At 38.6% G+C, this 20,362-nt stretch overlaps 1 protein-coding gene across 3 annotated transcripts in view; it reads right to left on the bottom strand.

The window, feature by feature from the left end:
* The window catches only part of plxnb1b (plexin b1b), a 198,064-nt gene extending 178,412 nt beyond the window's left edge, over positions 1-19,652 (bottom strand). For all 3 annotated transcript variants that reach the window (XM_062037858.1, XM_062037861.1, XM_062037859.1), the window contains exon 1: positions 19,365-19,652. The gene's annotated coding sequence lies outside the window, so the exon portion shown is untranslated. The remainder of the gene's footprint in view (positions 1-19,364) is intronic.
* Positions 19,653-20,362: the final 710 nt, after the last annotated feature.

Genomic DNA, 20,362 nt, shown 5'->3' with positions numbered 1-20,362 from the left:
ATAAGCGCCACACTGTGAACCCACACCAAACAAGAATGACAAACACATTTCGGGAGAACATCCGCACCGTAACACAACATAAACACAACAGAACAAATACCCAGAACCCTTGCAGCACTAACTCTTCCGGGACGCTACAATATATACCCCCTCCACCTCAACCCCGCCCACCTCAACCTCCTCATGCTCTCTCAGGGAGAGCATGTCCCAAATTCCAAGCTGCTGTTTTGAGGCATGTAAAAAAAAAGAATGCACTTTGTGACTTCAATAATAAATATGGCAGTGCCATGTTGGCATTTTTTTTCCATAACTTGAGTTGATTTATTTTGGAAAACCTTGTTACATTGTTTAATGCATCCAGCGGGGCATCACAACAAAATTAGGCATAATAATGTGTTAATTCCACGACTGTATATATCGGTATCGGTTGATATCGGAATCGGTAATTAGGAGTTGGACAATATCGGAACATCGGATATTGGCAAAAAAGCCATTATCGGACATCTCTAATTGCTAGCCCTTTTGTCAACCGATTCCGTTAACGGCTCTTCCGGGTATTCGATATATATCTCGATATATTTTCCGGTGAAAATATTAATATAAAGATATTCATTTTTGAGCAAAATTGAAGTGAATGACAACTGTACTGTAAACAGTCAGTGGCACTTTTATGAACCCAGTTAGTCAAGATGGGTATTAACAGCACAGAAATTAAACTGTTTAAGTAGCACAGAATTACGTAACATAAAAAAAATAGAAAAATATTATTTCTACATAAAATAGTGGAACATATAAAATGTTGGTGTTGTTCAGTGGCCTGGTGGTTAGAGTGTCCGCCCTGAGATCGGTAGGTCGTGAGTTCAAACCCCGGCCGAGTCATACCAAAGACTATAAAAATGGGAGCCATTGCCTCCCTGCTTGGCACTCAGCATCAAGGGTTGGAATTGGGGGTTAAATCACCAAAAAATATTCCCGGGCGTGGCCACCGCTGCTGCTCACTGCTCCCCTCATCTCCCTGGAGGTGATCAAGGGTGATGGGTCAAATGCAGAGAATAATTTCGCCACACCTAGTGTGTGTGACAATCATTGGTACTTTAACTTTTAACTTAACTTTACCTGAGTCATACTGCCATCATAGTGCAGTCTACACTATCTCTTATGTTTGACTGCCATCTACCGGTCACACTTATCTTTTCACCATGTACCAAATAAAATAGCTTTGAGGTTGGTAAGCACAACCAAAATTATTCCGTCCATTAGGCGCACCGGGCTATAAGGCGCTCTTGTCGAGTTTTGAGAAAATGAAAGTATTTTAAGTGTGCCTTATAGTCCGAAAAATATGATATACTTATAGTTTTGTAAGACAGAGGTAGTGGGTTTGAAACCCAGTCAGAGTTGATTTAGGAAGGTGTATAAATGTATGTTAAATACAATATTGGAAGATGTACTTCAAATGAAGTCATTTTAGTACAAAACATGAATCGATTTAAATTGAAGTTTGATTGACAAAAAGCATAAACATTGTTTCACATAAATAAAAAAGTGTGAAAAGGTTAGGCTGGGGCGATCCTGGAGACATGGCTGCCAATTCACATTTATACACACTGCCCAAAATCACAACCAACCCTGCCGTTACTGGATGACAGGCTCTACCTACTGAGCCACCGCTGCCTACATCCTCCTACCAGTCCTCTCCCCAAGGAATGGCTTCACCTATTAACCCCCATCTCACAATCCCCCTCTCCGGTTGGCTGCTCCATTCACTTCTCCCTCCAACAAAAGCAACAAGACAAAACCTCCGTGCCACCCCCTGTGGAGAAAAGGCGGGGACACGAGAATTGCAGACCACCCCTTTCAACATGTAACAGCCAAACAAACTAAATCATAAAGACTAGGAAAGTGTTTTCAAACCAATCAAAGAAACATGAAGGTTAGAGCCATTAAGACAGAAATGTGGAGGAGAGTAAATACTGATGTTTTGTCTTCAGTCCAGTTTTTCAGGCACTGATTGTAACGAGTATGATAACGTGGAAAGTATGATAGAAAGCATGATAGTGCTTGGGAATGCTGGCATGAGACAGACAGAAGCTTCTTTCCACAGCCAGTTCCAGGCAGTCATGTTTTGTGATTATTCCACGTCGCTGCAACTAAGGTGGAATGGGGGAGGGCATTGTTGTACCACCATTAAGCTGGCGGGGACAGGACAACACGCATGCAGAGCGTTGTGTGTCACGCCAAGATTACAAAACACTAACGCACCCAACAAAATGGCTTACAACTTTCAAACAATGGACATTTATTGTCATTGCACTTAAAAAGTAGAGATAGACCGATATGTTTTTTTCAAAGCCGATACCAATTATTAGTACCGTATTTTCCGGACTATAAGGCGCACTTAAAATCATTTGTTTCCCCTCAAAACTCGACAGTGCGCCTTATAACCCGGTGCGCCTAACGTACGGAATATTCTGGTTTTGCTTACCGACCTCAAAGCAATTTTATTTGGTACTTGGTGTAATGATAAGTGTGACCGGTAGATGGCAGTCAAAAATAAGAGATACGTTTAGACTGCAATATGATGGCAATATGACTCAAGTAAACAACACCAACATTTTATATGTTCCATTGAAAATATAGAACATTACACATGGCGCTCAAAAATCTATCAAAATGTTTTAGTAGGACTTTGGTAAGCTATGAAGCCGCACCGCTTGATGGATTGTACTGTGCTTCAACATAGGAGTATTATTATGGTGTGTGTATAAGTATTTAAGGACATATTATCTGGCGTTTTGTTTCGCAATATTATGCAAAAGCAACTTTTCTTACCTTCTGGTACCTGCTGATCTGTATTTGGGATCTGCATGAATCCTGAACAATTGCACACGTCCGCCTTTGTAGTCCGTGCCAACACCGTAGTCGATAAGCTTCTTCTTTTTCTTTATCTTCTTGTTATGGGACATTCATCCTCCGCTGTTGCCATTTCTAATATAAAGTAGTGTAAAGTTCTTACTTATATCTGTCAGTAAACTCGGCATGAAAGCGCTAAAACATACCGGTGTAGTGAGTTTACATTATTCACCCAAGGAACTTTAGTTATTAGAGAGTTCCTGTCGGGCGTTTTTTAACGGGACACATTTCCGGTGTTGTTGTTTCCGGATGAGGAGATGCTGCTCCGTTATTGATGGAAGTAAAGTGTGAATGTCATTAAAACAGTTAGCTCCATCTTTTGACACTTCTTCCACTCCCGTCCTTGCACGCTACACCGCTACAACAAAGATGACGGGGAAAAGACGCTGTCGAAGGTGAGCCACGTAAATAGGACCGCCCACAAAACGGCGCATCCGGAAGCGACTGTCGGAAGGCGGCTTGAAGATGATCTGTGAAACATCATCTATGCAACATTTTGACCAAAGAACCACCATTACATGTTATGTAGACCACAAGGAAGTCTTTTACATTTCAAAAAGGGTTATTTTCTAGCGCATTTAAAAATCAATAAACCCGCATCAGCAATTAAAACATATTTTATGTGGTATTGTCAAAAAGTGTTTTTTTTAAAACATTAAATGTGAAAAAATAAATAAATAAAATATTTGAACTCTCAATTTGTAGAACCCATTGGACACCGTATAAGCCAGTGGTATCGCTCGAAGTCGGTAGATTCGAGTGGAAATGGCGGGCATTTCCCCATTACAGTTGAGCTAGATTCCGGGGTTGGTTGACATCGTCCCACAAGATGTAGTTTCTCTTTAAATATCCTTCTTGAAAACGGCCTTGCAAATATATATCTGCCATCTAATCAACGCTATGTTCTTCTTCTTTGTGGGTTAAAAAAGTGATTATTGTTGATTTCTCTGCTAGTCCAATATGGCTGTGGTTCAACACTTCCTACTTTAGTAAATTGCATGTTGTGATTGGATACTCACTTTGGAATGACAAGTGAGTATCCAATCACAGTCTCGTTAACATCAGGCTACCAAGGTAGGCTACTGTCAACAACTTGTGATCTTATTGGCTATCTAAACTGTCTATCAACTGTATGTGTTATGTTCGCTTACACGATGTTGATTCAGAAGACTACAAGCCAGCTGACTTCTGATTGGATAAAAAGCTCTAACGTAAAAACAAGCAACACTGGAGCCTGACATGAAGAAAATATGATGAATACTTTTATATATTTGTGGAAAGTAAATTAAAAATACAATTAACTTTGATTAATTTATGATCATAATTAAAAAAGTCAAAAGTTTACAAACATAATGTCATGGCTGTCTTGAGTTTCCAATCATTTCTACAACTCTTATTTTTTATGTGATAGAGTGATTGGAGCACATACTTGTTGGTCACAAAAAACATTCATGAAGTTTGGTTCTTTTATGAATTTAGTATGGCTCTACTGAAAATGTGAGCAAATGTGGCCAATTTGTGTTTCATCTGACATCACATGGACAAAGATAAGACCTTCTGGAGGAAAGTTCTGTGGTCAGATGAAACAAAAATGTAGCTGTTTGGCCACAATACCCAGCAATATGTTTGGAGGAGAAAAGGTGAGGCCTGTAATCCCAGGAACACCAAACATACCGCCAAGCATGGTGGTGGTGGTATTATGCTCTGGGCCTGTTTTGCTGCCAATGGAACTGGTGCTTTAAATGGGACAATGAAAAAGGAGGATTACCTCCAAATTCTTCAGGACAACCTAAAATCATCAGCCCGGAGGTTGGGTCTTGGGCGCAGTTGGGTGTTCCAACAGGACAATGACCCCAAACACACGTCAAAAGTGGTAAAGGAATGGCTAAATCAGGCTAGAATTAAGGTTTTAGAATGGCCTTCCCAAAGTCCTGACTTAAACGTGTGGACAATGCTGAAGAAACAAGTCCATGTCAGAAAACCAACACATTTAGCTGAACTACACCAATTTTGTCAAGAGGAGTGGTCAAAAACTCAAGCATAAGCTTGTGGATGGCTACCAAAAGCGCCTTATTGCAGGTAAACTTGCCAAGGGACATGTAAGCAAATATTAACATTGCTGTATGTATACTTTTGACACAGCAGATTTAGTCTCATTTTCAGTAGACCCATAATAAATTCATAAAAGAAGCAAACTTCATGAATGTTTTTTGTGACCAACAAGTATGTGCTCCAATCACTACATCACAAAAAAATAAAAAAGTTGCAGAAATGATTGTAAACTCAAGACAGCCATGACATGATGTTCTTTACAAGTGTATGCAAACGTTTTGACCACGACTGTATGTCCAGCCAGCAGAGAAGGCCTTGCTGGCCCTGACACTGTTTAAAGTACAAAATGTACAAAAGTGGCCCTTGCATCTTGAATTTGTTCTGTATGCGGCCCTGGCTGGAAGGAGTTTGGCCACCCCTGGTCTCATTGCTGCTCAGGTAACACCCTGCTTTGGTCCACCCTAAACAACAAATCCTGTGTCCTCGTTACTTGCACACTGAACCAGAACCACACTACCTTCATTCATTAGGGAACAAAGTCCACACACATGCACACCATGAGCCACACGTAGTGGAAGCATGTCTTGACGTGTAAATAATTCACACTATTAAGGCTTACTGCTTCAAAAGCTCTATTTTACATTCCACGGCCCTTCACGCATCTGGGCCCTCATTTACATATGTGAACCTTGCCTAATTAAATCCCCTGAGAACAAAGTTGATGACTTTTTTTTCCTTTTTTTTTTGAAAGAGGCCTTGCTGGTTAAATCGGCGGCCAAAGAAGAACAGGAACTTTTACCTGTCAAGCTGGAAGCCAGGATTTACAAAGATGACCAAAACAACTGTAGAGAAAATACAAGACAGTTGAAGTGTTTCTAATCAGATTTTTTGGTACATAGGGTTGTACAGTATACCGGTACTAGTATAGTATCGCGGTACTAATGAATAAAAAACGGTACTATACTCTGTTTGAAAAGTACCGGTTCGCCATATTTTATTTATTTATTTATTTTTTTACAGGAATGACAGCGCGTCCTCGTCCCGGTGTGACATTGCTGGTTTTACGAGCAGAGGAGCATGTTCGGCAGCACACAATCACTGAGTACTTACAAGCAGACACAGTGTGTAGAAATAAAAAGGGAGAACGGACGCATTTTGGCTTAAAAACTAACAATAAAGGTGAAGCAACAACACTGAAACGCAGAAAGAGGTGCTTTAAAACATGGCTAGCTTGTTAGCGGCTAATATCCATCCGCAATCTGCAGTGTTTTAGCTACTTCTAAATCACTAATCCTCGCCTCCATGGCGACAAATAAAGTACGTTTCTTACAAGTATCATCCCTGCAGGACGAGTAATAGCTAAATATGCTTCACTACACACCGTAGCTCACTGGCGCCACAATGTAAACAAACGCCATGGGCGGATCTACACCTGACATCCACTGTGATGATACCAAGTACTGGAGCGTATCCAGCCAATATTTTTTATTTATTTTTTATTCATATTATATTCATAAACTCAGGAAATACGTCCCTGGACACATGAGGACTTTGAATATGACCAATGTATGACCCTGTAACTACTTGGTATCGGATCGATACCTAAATGTGTGGTATCATCCAAAACTAATGTACAGTATCAAACAACAGAAGAATAAGTGATTATTACATTTTAACAGAAGTGTCGAATGAACATGTTGAAACAGAAAATAAGCAGATATTTACAGTAAATGAACAAGTGGATAAATAATAATTTTTTACAGATTGTCCTTTAACATTTTGACAAAATAATAGAATTGAAAATGACACAAAATGTTACTGCATAAGTCAGCCAACTTTGTTTACTTACTACTAAAAGACAAGTTGTTTAGTATGTTCACTATTTTACTTAAGGACAAACTTGCGATAAGAAACATATGTTTAATGTACCCTAAGATTTTTTGTTAAAATAAAGTCAATAATGCCATTTTTTTGTGGTCCCCTTTATTTGGAAAAATATCAAAAAGTTTTGCAATACATTTTGGTACCGGTACCAAAATATTGGTATCGAGAAAACCCTATTGGTACATAACTTTTGGTTTTGTACAGAGACATACCAATTTCCCACACAGTACGCATTACGTGCAGTGTTCTGATGCATTCATGTGTTTGTATGGCCAGCCATTAATTAATTTGGACTCCCATAAAAACATTTGGCGCTACCGGTTAGGTCAAGGGTCGGCAAACCAAATGTTGAAAGAGCCATATTGGACCAAAAATAAAAATAAAAAATCTGTCAGGAGCCGCAAAAAATGAAAAGCCTTAAATAAGGGTTAAAATGAATGTGTCTATATTAGCTATAATAACCTTCTATCAACATGACTTTAAAAGTCTTATATAAGTGTTATAATGAAGGCAACACATGATGTAAGTGTCTATATTAGCTATATTAGCCTACTATCAAAATGATTATGTGTCGCAGGCTGACGCAAATCTTCGTTGACAGAAATGTTGACATTTTAATATTTATTCTACACATTTGTACAACATTGGAAATCATTAGTAAAACAAAGGCTTCTCAGGGGGTGAGATAACTCCTGGAAATTACTAACTTAGAATGGACAAAAGTATAGATCTGTTTGTCCAGGTTAAAGGAAACGGCAGGCTGTCTTCTTCTAATGGATTTATTACAACCTTTGCAAGCTGGGTAACATTTGCTGTGGTCTGGAACAACATGGCACAAACAACTATCAGAAATGCAGCCAATATTACATACAGATAATGTGTCATCAGACATGCAAAACTAAATTATATACAAATAATCTATTAGCTTGCAGTCCTGCATTGACCAAATATGCCTGATTAGCACTCCACGTAAGTCAATAACATCAACAAACCTCACAATTGTTCATTCACGCACAGCATAAAACGTTTGGTAGACAGAATCAGACCAAGGAGTGGTATAAAAGACATCTTTCTTCCCTGCTCATAAAAGTAATTATAATGGAACTGTGGCAGTATGAATGGAAACGTGCATCGTACCGCTTCGCCAGAGACAGCTGTAGCAGAAAAGATGAGTGTTGCCACTTTATTATAAGACAGGATAGACATAATGAAAAACCCAAAAAATTGCAATAAGTACCACATATATCGGCACTAATATGTATAAGTAAAAGATCAAATGAAACAAAAAACACTAATATCTAGGGCTGTGAGTCTTTGGGCACCACACGATTCGATTCGATTTATGGGGGTAACGATCCGATTCAGAATCGAATACCCTACTCAGTGGCCTAGTGGTTAGAGATCGGTAGGTTGTGAGTTCAAACACCGGCCGAGTCATACCAAAGACTATAAAAATGGGAGCCATTACCTCCCTGCTTGGCACTCAGCATCAAAGGTTGGAATTGGGGGTTAAATCACCAAAAATGATTCCCGGGTGCGGCCACTGCTGCTGCCCACTACTCCCCTCACCTCCCAGGGGGTGAACAAGGGGATGGGTCAAATGCAGAGGACAAATTTCACCGCACCTAGTGTGTGTGTGACAATCATTGGTACTTTAACTTTAGAATCGATTCTCGTTTCAAAACAATTCTCGATTCCAAATCAATACTATTTTTAATAACACTGCGTACCATCCATAAAATCGGTAAACAGATTTGATAAATTTCTATATTACTTAAAAGAAAACAGTTTTTTTAAACATTTGATAAAGTCAAATACAAACAAGGCAACATGAGAAGTATCCAAGTACATATATACAGCAGATGTGGGCAGGTACATTAACAATATGATTTGCCTGAGTGGCTGGACAGTACAGATAAAAAAATTTAAAAAATTAAATAGATTTTTTTAATCGATTAGGAATCGTTTCAAATAAGAATCACAATTATTTCGAAAATCGTACCGTAATCACATAAGTACGTTGTAAAGTCTTATGGCTGTGGGTAGAAAGGACCTGCAGTAGCACTCCTGCTTGCACTGTGGATGTAACAGTCTAATGCTGTGTGAATGAGTGTGGATGGGGGAGGGAGGTTTTTTGACTTGGTGCACTGGTTGTAAGTGTATCTTGTGTTTTTTATGTTGATTTAATAAAGAAATAAAAATAAAATAAATAATAAAAATTTAAAAAAACAGTCTAATGCTGAAGGAGATACTCAGGGCCTCCACAGTGAAAAGGTTTGGATGTGAACTTGGTCAGCATTCTTCTGTCAGTGCGCATTAAAAGTGAAATGAGAAAAGGAAGTGACAGAGTGGAGTGTATCTTGCATCATGCATTTATTCGCTAATTAAAATACAAGCGGTGACGGGAGTATTCACCACACGAGTGAAAGCGGAAATCCGCCACCACAAGCCCAGGGAGTGTGCGTTACGACAGGGTGCAGAAAACTTCCGGAAGTGTTTAAAGGCCTACTGAAAGCCACTACTAGCGACCACGCAGTCTGATAGTTTATAAATCAAAGATGAAATCTTAACATTGCAACACATGCCAATACGGCCGGGTTAGATTAGTAGAGTGCAATTTTAAATTACCCGCGAAATATCCTGCTGAAAACGTCTCGGTATGATGACGTTTGCGCGTGACGTCACGGATTGTAGCGGACATTTTGGGACAGCATTGTGGCCAGCTATTAAGTCGTCTGTTTTCATCGCAAAATTCCACAGTATTCTGGACATCTGTGTTGGTGAATCTTTTGCAATTTGTTTAATGAACAATGGAGATAGCAAAGAAGAAAGCTGTAGGTGGGAAGCGGTGTATTAGCGGCCGGCTGCAGCAACATAAACACGTAGCGGCTACGTCGTAGCCGGTGTTTCATTGTTTACATTCCCGAACGATGACAGTCAAGCTTTACCATTGGCCTGTGGAGAACTGGGACAACATAGACTCTTACCAGGAGGACTTTGAGTTAGATACGCATGCTTGTGGAGATGGGACAACAGAGACTCTTACCAGGAGGACTTTGAGTTGGATACGCGCTACCGTGAGTATGCAGCTGCGGCTTCCAAACATTTGATCGCTTGCCCGTATGTGCGTGCCGCTATGTGCATGTCACGTACGTAACTTTGGGGAAATATATATGCTGTATGCACTTTGGGGAGGTGAACGGTACTTTGGGCTGTGGGATTGAGTGTGTTGTGCAGTTGTTTGAGTTGTATTGGCGGGTTATATGGACGGGAGGGAGGAGTTGTTTGTTATGCGGGATAAATTTGTGGCATATTAAATATAAGCCTGGTTGTGTTGTGGCTAATAGAGTATATATATTCTTGTGTTTATTTACTGTTTTAGTCATTCCCAGCTGAATATCAGGTCCCACCCGCCTCTCACAGCATCTTCCCTATCTGAATCGCTTCCACTGCCCTCTAGTCCTTCACTCTCACTTTCCTCATCCACGAATCCTTCATCCTCGCTCAAATTAATGGGGAAATTGGCGCTTTCTCGGTCCGAATCGCTCTCGCTGCTTGTGGCCATGATTGTAAACAATGTGCAGATGAAAGAGGAGCTCCACAACCTGTGACGCCACGCTACTTTCGGTACAGGCAAGGCTTTTTTATCAGCGACCAAAAGTTGCAATCTTTATCGTCGATGTTCTCTACTAAATCCTTTCAGCAAAAATATGGCAATATCGCGAAATGATCAAGTATGACACATAGAATGGATCTGCTATCCCCGTTTAAATAAGAAAATCTCATTTCAGTAGGCCTTTAAGCCAACCTTTATCACTTCCATAAATGCTAAGAAAAAAAAATACAGCTTAAGGACACTCTTTTGTCGTTTGGCAACAATTTGTCTTCCTAGTGAAATATGTAAAACAATGTTTTTTAAGCAGGTCTTTTGGGGGGGAGGAGGTGGGGGCCTGTGGCTTATTGTAAAAATAAAATTCCATCCATCCATCCATTTTCTTCCGCTTATCCGAGGTCGGGTCGCGGGGGCAGCAGCCTAAGTAGGGAAGCCCAGACTTTCCGTTCCCCAGCCACTTTGTCCAGCTCTTCCCAGGGGATCCCAAGGCATTCCCAGGCCATCCGAGAGACATAGTCTTCCCAAAATGTTATAACAAAATAGATAAATAGAGCAAAAAGACATACCATTACAAAAAAAATCTAAAATTTGGAGAAAAACCCCCACAAACATTTGTCTTTAAATAGATATGTTAGCCTTTTAATAAGCCTATTTCATTACAAATGACATGATGACCTCACATTACCATCATACTTAAAGAATATTAAAAACAATTGATTGATGTATATACTTGAAGACTCCACACCACTGCTGTTCCTTTTTAATGTAAAATAGTTGACTATTGTTGTTATTTTTGGAGCATGTTTATAAGCACAGTATTGTTTGTTTTGATATCCTCGGAGGCTATTTATTTTATTCTAATTATAGTCATCTCTTGGCAACTAATAATGAAATTTGTTATAGCACAGTTATTAGTTACTTAATATCATCTTTGTATCAAATAATTGTCTTGTCTCATTTAACAGTAGAATTAACTGAGCGCAGTGAGCCCTCTTTTCAGTCATCCACAATATTTGTCTCGGTGAGTGGAGAGTGGGACTGCATAAACACACAGGATTTACGGTCATTGGCTCCCAACTCGCTAGTGATACGTGCCACAAAGTAACCAAAATTAAGAGGAAAAATATGATGACAAAGCCAAATGTCCCGTTGTGGGAATATTTCGGCTTCAAACTGGATGGGCAATATGAGCCCATCAACATCGACAAAATAGCAAGAATACTGTGACGACGACGACAACAACAACAACAACAACAACAAAATACAAGACCCTACCTCTTTTTCCAACTGGGAAAAAAATGCACTTTCAAATGTTCATATTATTTATTTAAGTAAATTTTTGCTTACAGAGATGAGAGTCCATTTTCCTGTTTTGTTTGTTTATTTATTCGGGATATCTACCAGTTATTTACCTTCCAATTACAGTACAATGGTAAACAATTCTACAATGATGTAACAATTTGTGTACATGTATATTCTTTTAAATGTATAATTATGGGTCTGCTGCAGTGCAAGCAGTCCATAGTATTATTGCATTATTATTATTATTAGAGATGTCCGATAATGGCTTTTTTGCCGATATTCCGATATTGTCTAGCTCTTAATTACCGATTCCGATATAAACCAATACCGATATATATATATCTATATATATATATATGGGGACGGCGTGGCGCATTTGGGAGAGTGGCCGTGCCAGCAACCTGAGGGTTCTTGGTTCAATCCCCACCTTCAACCAACCTTGTCACGTCCGTTGTGACCTTGAGCAAGACACTTCACCCTTGCTCCTGATGGGTCGTGGTTAGGGCCTTGCATGGCAGCTCCCACCATCAGTGTGTGAATGTGTGTGTGAATGGGTGAATGTGGAAAAAGTGACAAAGCGCTTTGAGTACCTTGAAGGTAGAAAAGCGCTATACAAGTATAACTCATATACCATATAAAGTGGTGGAATTAACACAATATTATGCCTAATTTTGTTGTGATGCCCCGCTGGATGCATTAAACAATGTAACAATGTTTTCCAAAATAAATCAACTCAAGTTATGGAAAAAAATGCCAACATGGCACTGCCATATTTATTATTGAAGTCACAAAGTGCATAATTTTTTTTAACATGCCTCAAAACAGCAGCTTGGAATTTGGGACATGCTCTCCCTGAGAGAGCATGAGGAGGTTGAGGTGGGCGGGGTGGGGGGTCGGGGTGGGGGGTGGTCGGGGTTTGGGGGTAGGGGGTAGCGGGGGGTGTATATTGTAGCGTCCCGGAAGAGTTAGTGTTGCAAGGGGTTCTGGTTATTTCTTCTGTTGTGTTTATGTTGTGTTACGGTGCGGATGTTCTCCCAAAATGTGTTTGTCATTCTTGTTTGGTGTGGGTTCACAGTGTGGCGCATATTTGTAACAGTGTTAAAGTTGTTTATACAGCCACCCTCAGTGTGACCTGTATGGCTGTTGACCAAATATGCCTTGCATTCACTTGTGTGTGTGAAAAGCCGTAGATATTATGTGACTGGGCCGGCACGCAAGGGAAGTGCCTTTAAGGTTTATTGGCGCTCTGTACTTCTCCCTACGTCCGTGTACACAGCGGCGTTTTAGAAAATCATACATTTTACTTTTTGAAACCGATACCTATCATTTTCAAACAGATACAGATAATTCCCGATATTACATTTTAAAGCATTTATCGGCCGATAATATCGGCAATCCGATATTATCGGACATCCCTAATTATTATATATTATGATTCCATTAGTACCGAACGGATCACAAAATAATGTTGACAATAACATTGTTTATCGGCAATAATTTGTGGGACAATATAACGTCCAGCAATAAGTACAAATAAGTATCAAAATCACGGAAATCCTATGATCCCGTATTGATGGCTACTGAAATTCTGGTATCGTGACAACCCTACTAGGAATGCAAAGCTAAATGGATGCATACTTGTGCAATGACAATACAGACCATACCATACCATTTTTTGGTACGGTCTTCGGTTTGGTACGGAGGTGTACCGAATTCTCACACAACATCAGGAAGGTTGAGGTGTGGAAGTGAGCAGATAATATCCACTATGTGCATTATGTATGGTTCCTGTACCCAAAATGAACCAAACTGTGACCTTGAAACTAAGGTTATGGCGAACCATCACACCACTAATGAACTGTGTACACACTGTATATCATAAGCATGAGCATATTGTCTGTAATCTTGTTGCATCTGCTGGCTCAGAGAGCCCCATTAAGTAGGCAGACCACACTGATAAGGTTAGTGAGTTAATGCTTGGTGACATAATTAAATTGAGTATTTAATCTGGCCACAGCAGCGGAGGAGACCAAGACCCCCGCTGGGCAAATCACAGTTCACACGCTGAGTCCCTGGTGTGTTTTCCAATAGCATCTATTTTGATCTCCTGTGGGATGACGCTACACGTACACAGGCAATCAATGCCTGCAGAAATACTTCATAGATTTATAGAAAAAGGCCATGGAAGACCGTTGCTGTCATTTAAACCCTCAAAACATAGGTCAAAGTAGCTAATATAGTCTGACCAACCCATAATTTGATCAAAATACACTTAAACCTACATCTGGATGAAGTGTAATCCAAACAAGATGCATTTGCAAGCAATCAACACCTACTGTAGCAGCATCATCCGCTTTGAGGGGTTGCCTGTCCTCACGTGTTAATTACATCATGTCATACTCAAGTCAACACGCTCGTTAACAAGTGTTTGTTTGCTTAAAAGGGGTGTCGTGGCAAAAGGTTCTGATACCATATGTTCCCTGCAGGCCAGCTGTCAGACACAAAACAAGACCGCAACACTTTTCACCATTCACGATGACTATTGGGGCTGTCAAAGTTAACAAGTTAAATCATGTAATTAATCACAAATAAATGATTTTTTAGAGTTAGTTAACTTTTGGCAGTAATTTTACTCCATACATATCACCCATACCTGATGTATCGACTGGCAGAATCGCCCACTATTAGACATAGACAAACTTTATTGATCCACAAGGGAAATTGTTTCACATTGGTTCACTCAGTTACAAAGGATGGAAAGGGTAAGGATGGAAAGGCTAATGCAAATATAGAGTAGACTAAAAATGTACCATAGTAGCAATATAAACTATAAACATAGTTTATATATACACACAGTATATATATATATATATATATATATATATATATATATATATATATATATATATATATAATTTTATTGTATAATTATTATTTTTTTGTTTATTTAATTGATGTATTTGTAGATACTACTTTGTTTTTTTGCTGTTTCTTTCTTTATAATATCGACAGTCCAATATTATCGGACATCTCTAATAGTAACTAATTAGATTACTATAGTAACTAATTAAAACATATTTTTTTCATTTATTTATTTATTTTAGGCAATGACATAAAAAAAAAGTACAAAGTTGACAACACATAATATAAATTAATATAGTGCAAAACTTAATGTATGGTATGTAATGCAGGATATGGTAATGTAATTAGTTACATTACCATAGTAACTAATTACCAGAGGTGGGACCAAGTCATTGCTTTGCAAGTCACAAGTAAGTCTCAAGTCTTTGCCCTCAAGTCTCGAGTCAAGTCCCGAGTCAAGACAGGCAAGTCCCGAGTCAAGTCCAAAGTCAAGACTAGAAAGTCTCAAGTCAAGTCCCAAGTCCTGCATTTTGAGTTTCGAGTCCTTTCAAGTCCTTTTAACCACAGACTAATATTTTTACACAGATTGTGTATGCTTTTAAAATGCTGTATTTATTTATTAAAACAAGTGCATTTGAAATTGCAGGGGAAAAAAATAGTGCTGACATTGCAATTCATAATAGCACTATTAACCAGTCATTTTAATAGTTTAAATTTTTTTAAACATTTAATTCATTCCTTTACAGAATAAACACATTTGCAAAAACAAACATTAACATACTATTGGTTGTATTTTATGAAAACAATATAACCACAGAGTTGAGAAGGAGCAAAGATCTTCAATATTTGTATGTGAAAATCACAAAGAAATCTTCTGGGGGAGGATGACGCCCCTACAGGGATTTGGTTTACAAACTTTCAGCCCCACCTAAAACAAAATTCACCAGCCGCCACTGATTATGATGCATTCTCATTTTAGGCAAAGTATAAGACAATAATTTCTTAACAGTATAATTGTAACCAGGAATAAGTCTTCAAGTAACAATATTCAAATACTAACATTGTTGAGTAAGACAGAATTTGGTTTTATTCTGAATCCAGTGAAACAGATTGGTGGTTTTAGCTGATATAAAGACTTTCAGGTGTTTATATATATTTTTAAGTATTTGGCAGACGCTTTTATCGAAAGCGACATACATAAAAAATACATATATAACAATGACTGTAAACATTATCATTTAAGGGAAGAATGTAATAGAAAATATCAATACAAAGTGTCAAGACAGAATAAACTCTCTGCTGCTGCAGCAACAGAGTTACCGTCTATAGCAGTGTTTTTCAACCACTGTGCCGCGGCACACTAGTGTGCCGTGAGATACAGTCTGGTGTGCCGTGGGAGATTATGTAATTTCACCTATTTGGGGTAAAAATATTTTTTAATTATAAATAATTATAGTCTGCAAATAATGCTGTCTAGGGCTCGGCACCGTAACAATGTTATACTCTTCAATATCAGTAGGTGGCAGCAGGTAGATAATTGCTTTGTAGATGTCGGAACATGGTTTGTCGTGATCACAATATGCAGATGACAGTGCGAGGCAGCATGCAGGTGAAAAGGTATCTAATGCTAAAACCAAAAATAAACAAAAGGTGAGTGCCCCTAAAAAAGGCATTGAAGCTTAGGGAACAAAACTAAAACTGAACTGGCTACAAAGTAAACAAAAACAGAATGCTGGACGACAGCAAAGACTTACAGCGTGTTGAGCAAAGATGTTGTCCACAAAGTACATCCGAACATGACATGACAATCAACAATGTCCCCACAAAAGAAGGATAGCAACAACTTAAATATTCTTGATTGCTAAACCAAAGCAGATGCGGGGAATAGCGCTCAAGGAAGACATGAAACTGCTACAGGAAAATACCAACAAAACAAGAAAAGTCACCAAAATTGGAGCGCAAGACAAGAACTAAAACACTACACACAGAAAAACGCCAAAAAAGTGGTGACAGCACTTTAAGTCAAGAGCTATATTGATGCATGGTTGGTTATGGTTTAAAGTCATACCCAACAATTGCGACAACGACTTTATACTGTCAATATCGGCTGCTGAGTTTCATTTTTTAATGATTTCTGCTGGTGGTGTGCCTCCAGATTTTTTCAATGAAAAAAATGTGCCTTGGCTCAAAAAAGGTTGAAAAACACTGGTCTATAGGTCCCTAAGATATATAGATATCTAATGTATTCATACATTGTTTATGTAGGATATACGCATGTATATATAACCTAATCATATTGTTTCTTCAATGTAAAGATTGCTGACCGTTTTTTCCCCCTTTCTCTGGGATTATATTCCCAGTTTTGATCTCGGACGTCTGGTCACTTATCGCGTATAAGAATATTATATTACTGTTAAGCAAACTATGAATAATAAAAACGCCAAAACATGTGTCCGTTATCATAGCTACACGTATGACAAAAAAACCGCGTGAAAATTGTGAAAACACGCGGTTTAAATTCGCTGACAGTTCGATGCTCCTGCCAAATGAATTGCACTGAGTGGAGCGGATCACCACTCCAAGATGGCGGCCCCGCGTCTCGTCTGCGCCAGTAGGCAGTAGCGCTCAATGCTGCGTACCCTTATAAAATGTATATGGTTATGACGTTAGCAGTGATTTTACAGCTTCACTGATTTAACTACACAGCAAATAAAAGTCATGTTACTTAGCCAATAAACGTTAGCTTACATTCAAAACTTACCCTTCTTTGTGCAACTTCAAATGTCGAACGAAGTTGGAAGTTGTTGCGTCTCCGCCTGTAATATTCGAACTGCATGATTTGCATACGGCAATTCGTTTTTTGTTGACCAAGTCGTAGTTTTTATACCCGAACGAAACCAACTTTGGCATAATTGTTTCTCACTGCCGCATTGTTTGACAACTCATGTTCGGTGGTTGTCCTGCAATTGGATTGGATGAGAGCTGTGTGATGAAAACAACGTAGATTTAATTTGATTGGCTGTTGTACTGACAGCACACCAGCTGACAAGCAGCACACACGCTTATAGACACAGACGTATAAAATGAAAGATACGGAGCGCTCCCAAATAACTTTTTAAGGTTTGGGTTTTGGGGAAAGTAGCAAGTCATGTCAAGTCAAAAGGCTCAAGTCCGAGTGAAGTCACAAGTCATTGATGTTAAAGTCTAAGTCGAGTTGCAAGTCTCTTTACATTTTGTCAAGTCGAGTCTAAAGTCATCGAATTCATGACTCGAGTCTGACTCGAGTCCAAGTCATGTGACTCGAGTCCACACCTCTGCTAATTACATTACCATAGTAACTAATTATATTACCATAGCAACTAATTAGATTACTATATTAACTAATTACATTACCATCGCCTTAGATTACCATAGTAACTAGTTTATCATGCAACAGTGCAGGTTGCAACCATTGAAATACTTTGTATAAGGGATGTTCGATATTGGCTTTTTGCCGATATCCAATATTCCGATATTGTCCAACTCTTAATGACCGATACCGATATCAACCGATACTGATATCAACCGATACCGCTATATATACAGTCGTGGAATTAACACATTATTATGCCTAATTTGGACCAGGTATGGTGAAGATAAGGTCCTTTTTTTTTAAATTAATAAAATAAAATAAGATAAATAAATTAAAAACATTTTCTCGAATAAAAAAGAAAGTAAAACAATATAAAAACAGCTACATAGAAACTAGTAATTAATGAAAATGAGTCAAATTAACTGTTAAAGGTTAGTACTATTAGTGGACCAGCAGCACACACAATCATGTGTGCTTATGGACTGTATTCCTTGCAGACTGTATTGATATATATTGATATATAATGTAGGAACCAGAATATTAATAACAGAAAGAAACAACCCTTTTGTGTGAATGAGTGTGAATAGGGGAGGGAAGTTTTTTGGTTTGGTGTACTAATTGTAAGTGTATCTTGTGTTTTTTTAATGTTGATTTAATAAAAAACTAACAAAAAAATTAAAAAAAAACGATAATGATTAAAAAAAAAACGATACCGATAATTTCCGATAATACATTTACATATTATCGGACATCTCTACTTTGTATAGTTCAAGACTTACGACATCACTGCACATCATAATGGCAGCTACAGTTTCAAACTTAAAGATCTAAAAATATATATTTGGGAATATCCGGTGTACCAGATGGAAAAGCTTAACGGGCCCCATGAGGCCCCTGGGCCTTAATTTGCCCACCAGGTCTGAATTGGAGGCTGACTTCAGCCTCACCAGTGCACTGCTTTGTACCGTATTTCTCAGTGTGAACGCGCCTCACCTTTTAAAAGTGTCCGTGCGCCCGCAGACAGCCCAACTACACACCTGCCTAGTGCTGACCAACCGCCATTGTTGGAGTCAGCCCACACAAACAGGTACGTTACGTATATAAAAGTTGATGAATTATGGGGACATTCTCGCCATATTTACCACACTGGGGGTTAAACCAACTGCGGGCCGAGTGCCCAACTTCCAAAGACTTTCTGGCAACTTCTACTAGCTTCATATGTCAATATTGACTTTTTTTTTTTTTACTACCCAAACAATGACTTGATTTAAAGTTCCGCGTCATTTTTTTAATGAGACGCTTGTGAAAACAAGAGTGGACATGAAGCATTCAAAGTACGTTTAGGTTGAGTTTAGGGCTTTAAAGGTTCAAAAGTAAGCTCGCACTCACCTCCTTGTAGCAGTGAAGTGAAGATGTGCTTTATTCCACGGATAATATCCAACCTGTCCGATACTGCTGATACCACCAACCCAAAATTCCACTCTTGGCCAGTCCGGACTTGCAGGTTTCTTCTCAGTAATCCAACTTTCACTTAGTTTTGCATATGCAATATTAAAACAATATGTACAGTAGATCCGCGCAGGGCTAGAAAATGCTTGGTTCAGTGTCCGGTCATCTTGCTGTGGGCTCCAGCCTGCAGACTTGCCCCCCACATGTCGCCGGTATGTCGCCCAAAGTGCAAACAGCGCCCGGCTCTGCTTCGAAGAAGGCTTGGTTAAAGAGACGCTTATCATGCTGCGTTCACTGCACCTTGTTTTTGCCGGTGCTCAAAATGTAGCGCAGACTATTTGACTCTACTTGTCACCCCGTTGTGGGGAAATAGACCCGTTCATACTTATTTTCCTTTTTTGAGCACGTCCGAGGTATGAAAGAAATGTTTTGACGGCACTGGTTGTTGTTGTGCTTATTGATTTTCAGAATTCCTGGTGTTTGTGAGAGTAGCATGGTGGGGTGAATGCGATTGGCTGATAACCAGGAAGAAAAGTGGTTGAAAGAGAGAATGACAAATACAATGTTGAGTTGGGTTGAGTTTGAGTTTATTTAGAACAGGGGTCCCCAAACTTTTTGACTCGGGGGACGCATTGGGTTAAAAAAATTTGGCCAGGGGCCGGGCTGTATATATATATCTGTATATATATATATATATATATATATATATATATATATATATATATATATATATATATATATATATATATATATATATATATATATATATATATATACATATACATATATATATATATATATATATATATATATATATATATATATATATATATATATATATATATATATATATATATATATATATATATATATATATATATATATATATATATATATATATATATACATTGTCTTTATATTCCACCGAGTTAATCCGT

This window comes from Entelurus aequoreus, linkage group LG26 (genome assembly GCF_033978785.1).
Source record: "Entelurus aequoreus isolate RoL-2023_Sb linkage group LG26, RoL_Eaeq_v1.1, whole genome shotgun sequence".
NCBI classification, from domain to species: Eukaryota; Metazoa; Chordata; class Actinopteri; order Syngnathiformes; family Syngnathidae; genus Entelurus; species Entelurus aequoreus.
The sequence above is the reverse complement of the archived record's forward strand: the minus strand, read 5'-3'. Positions and strand labels throughout refer to the sequence as shown.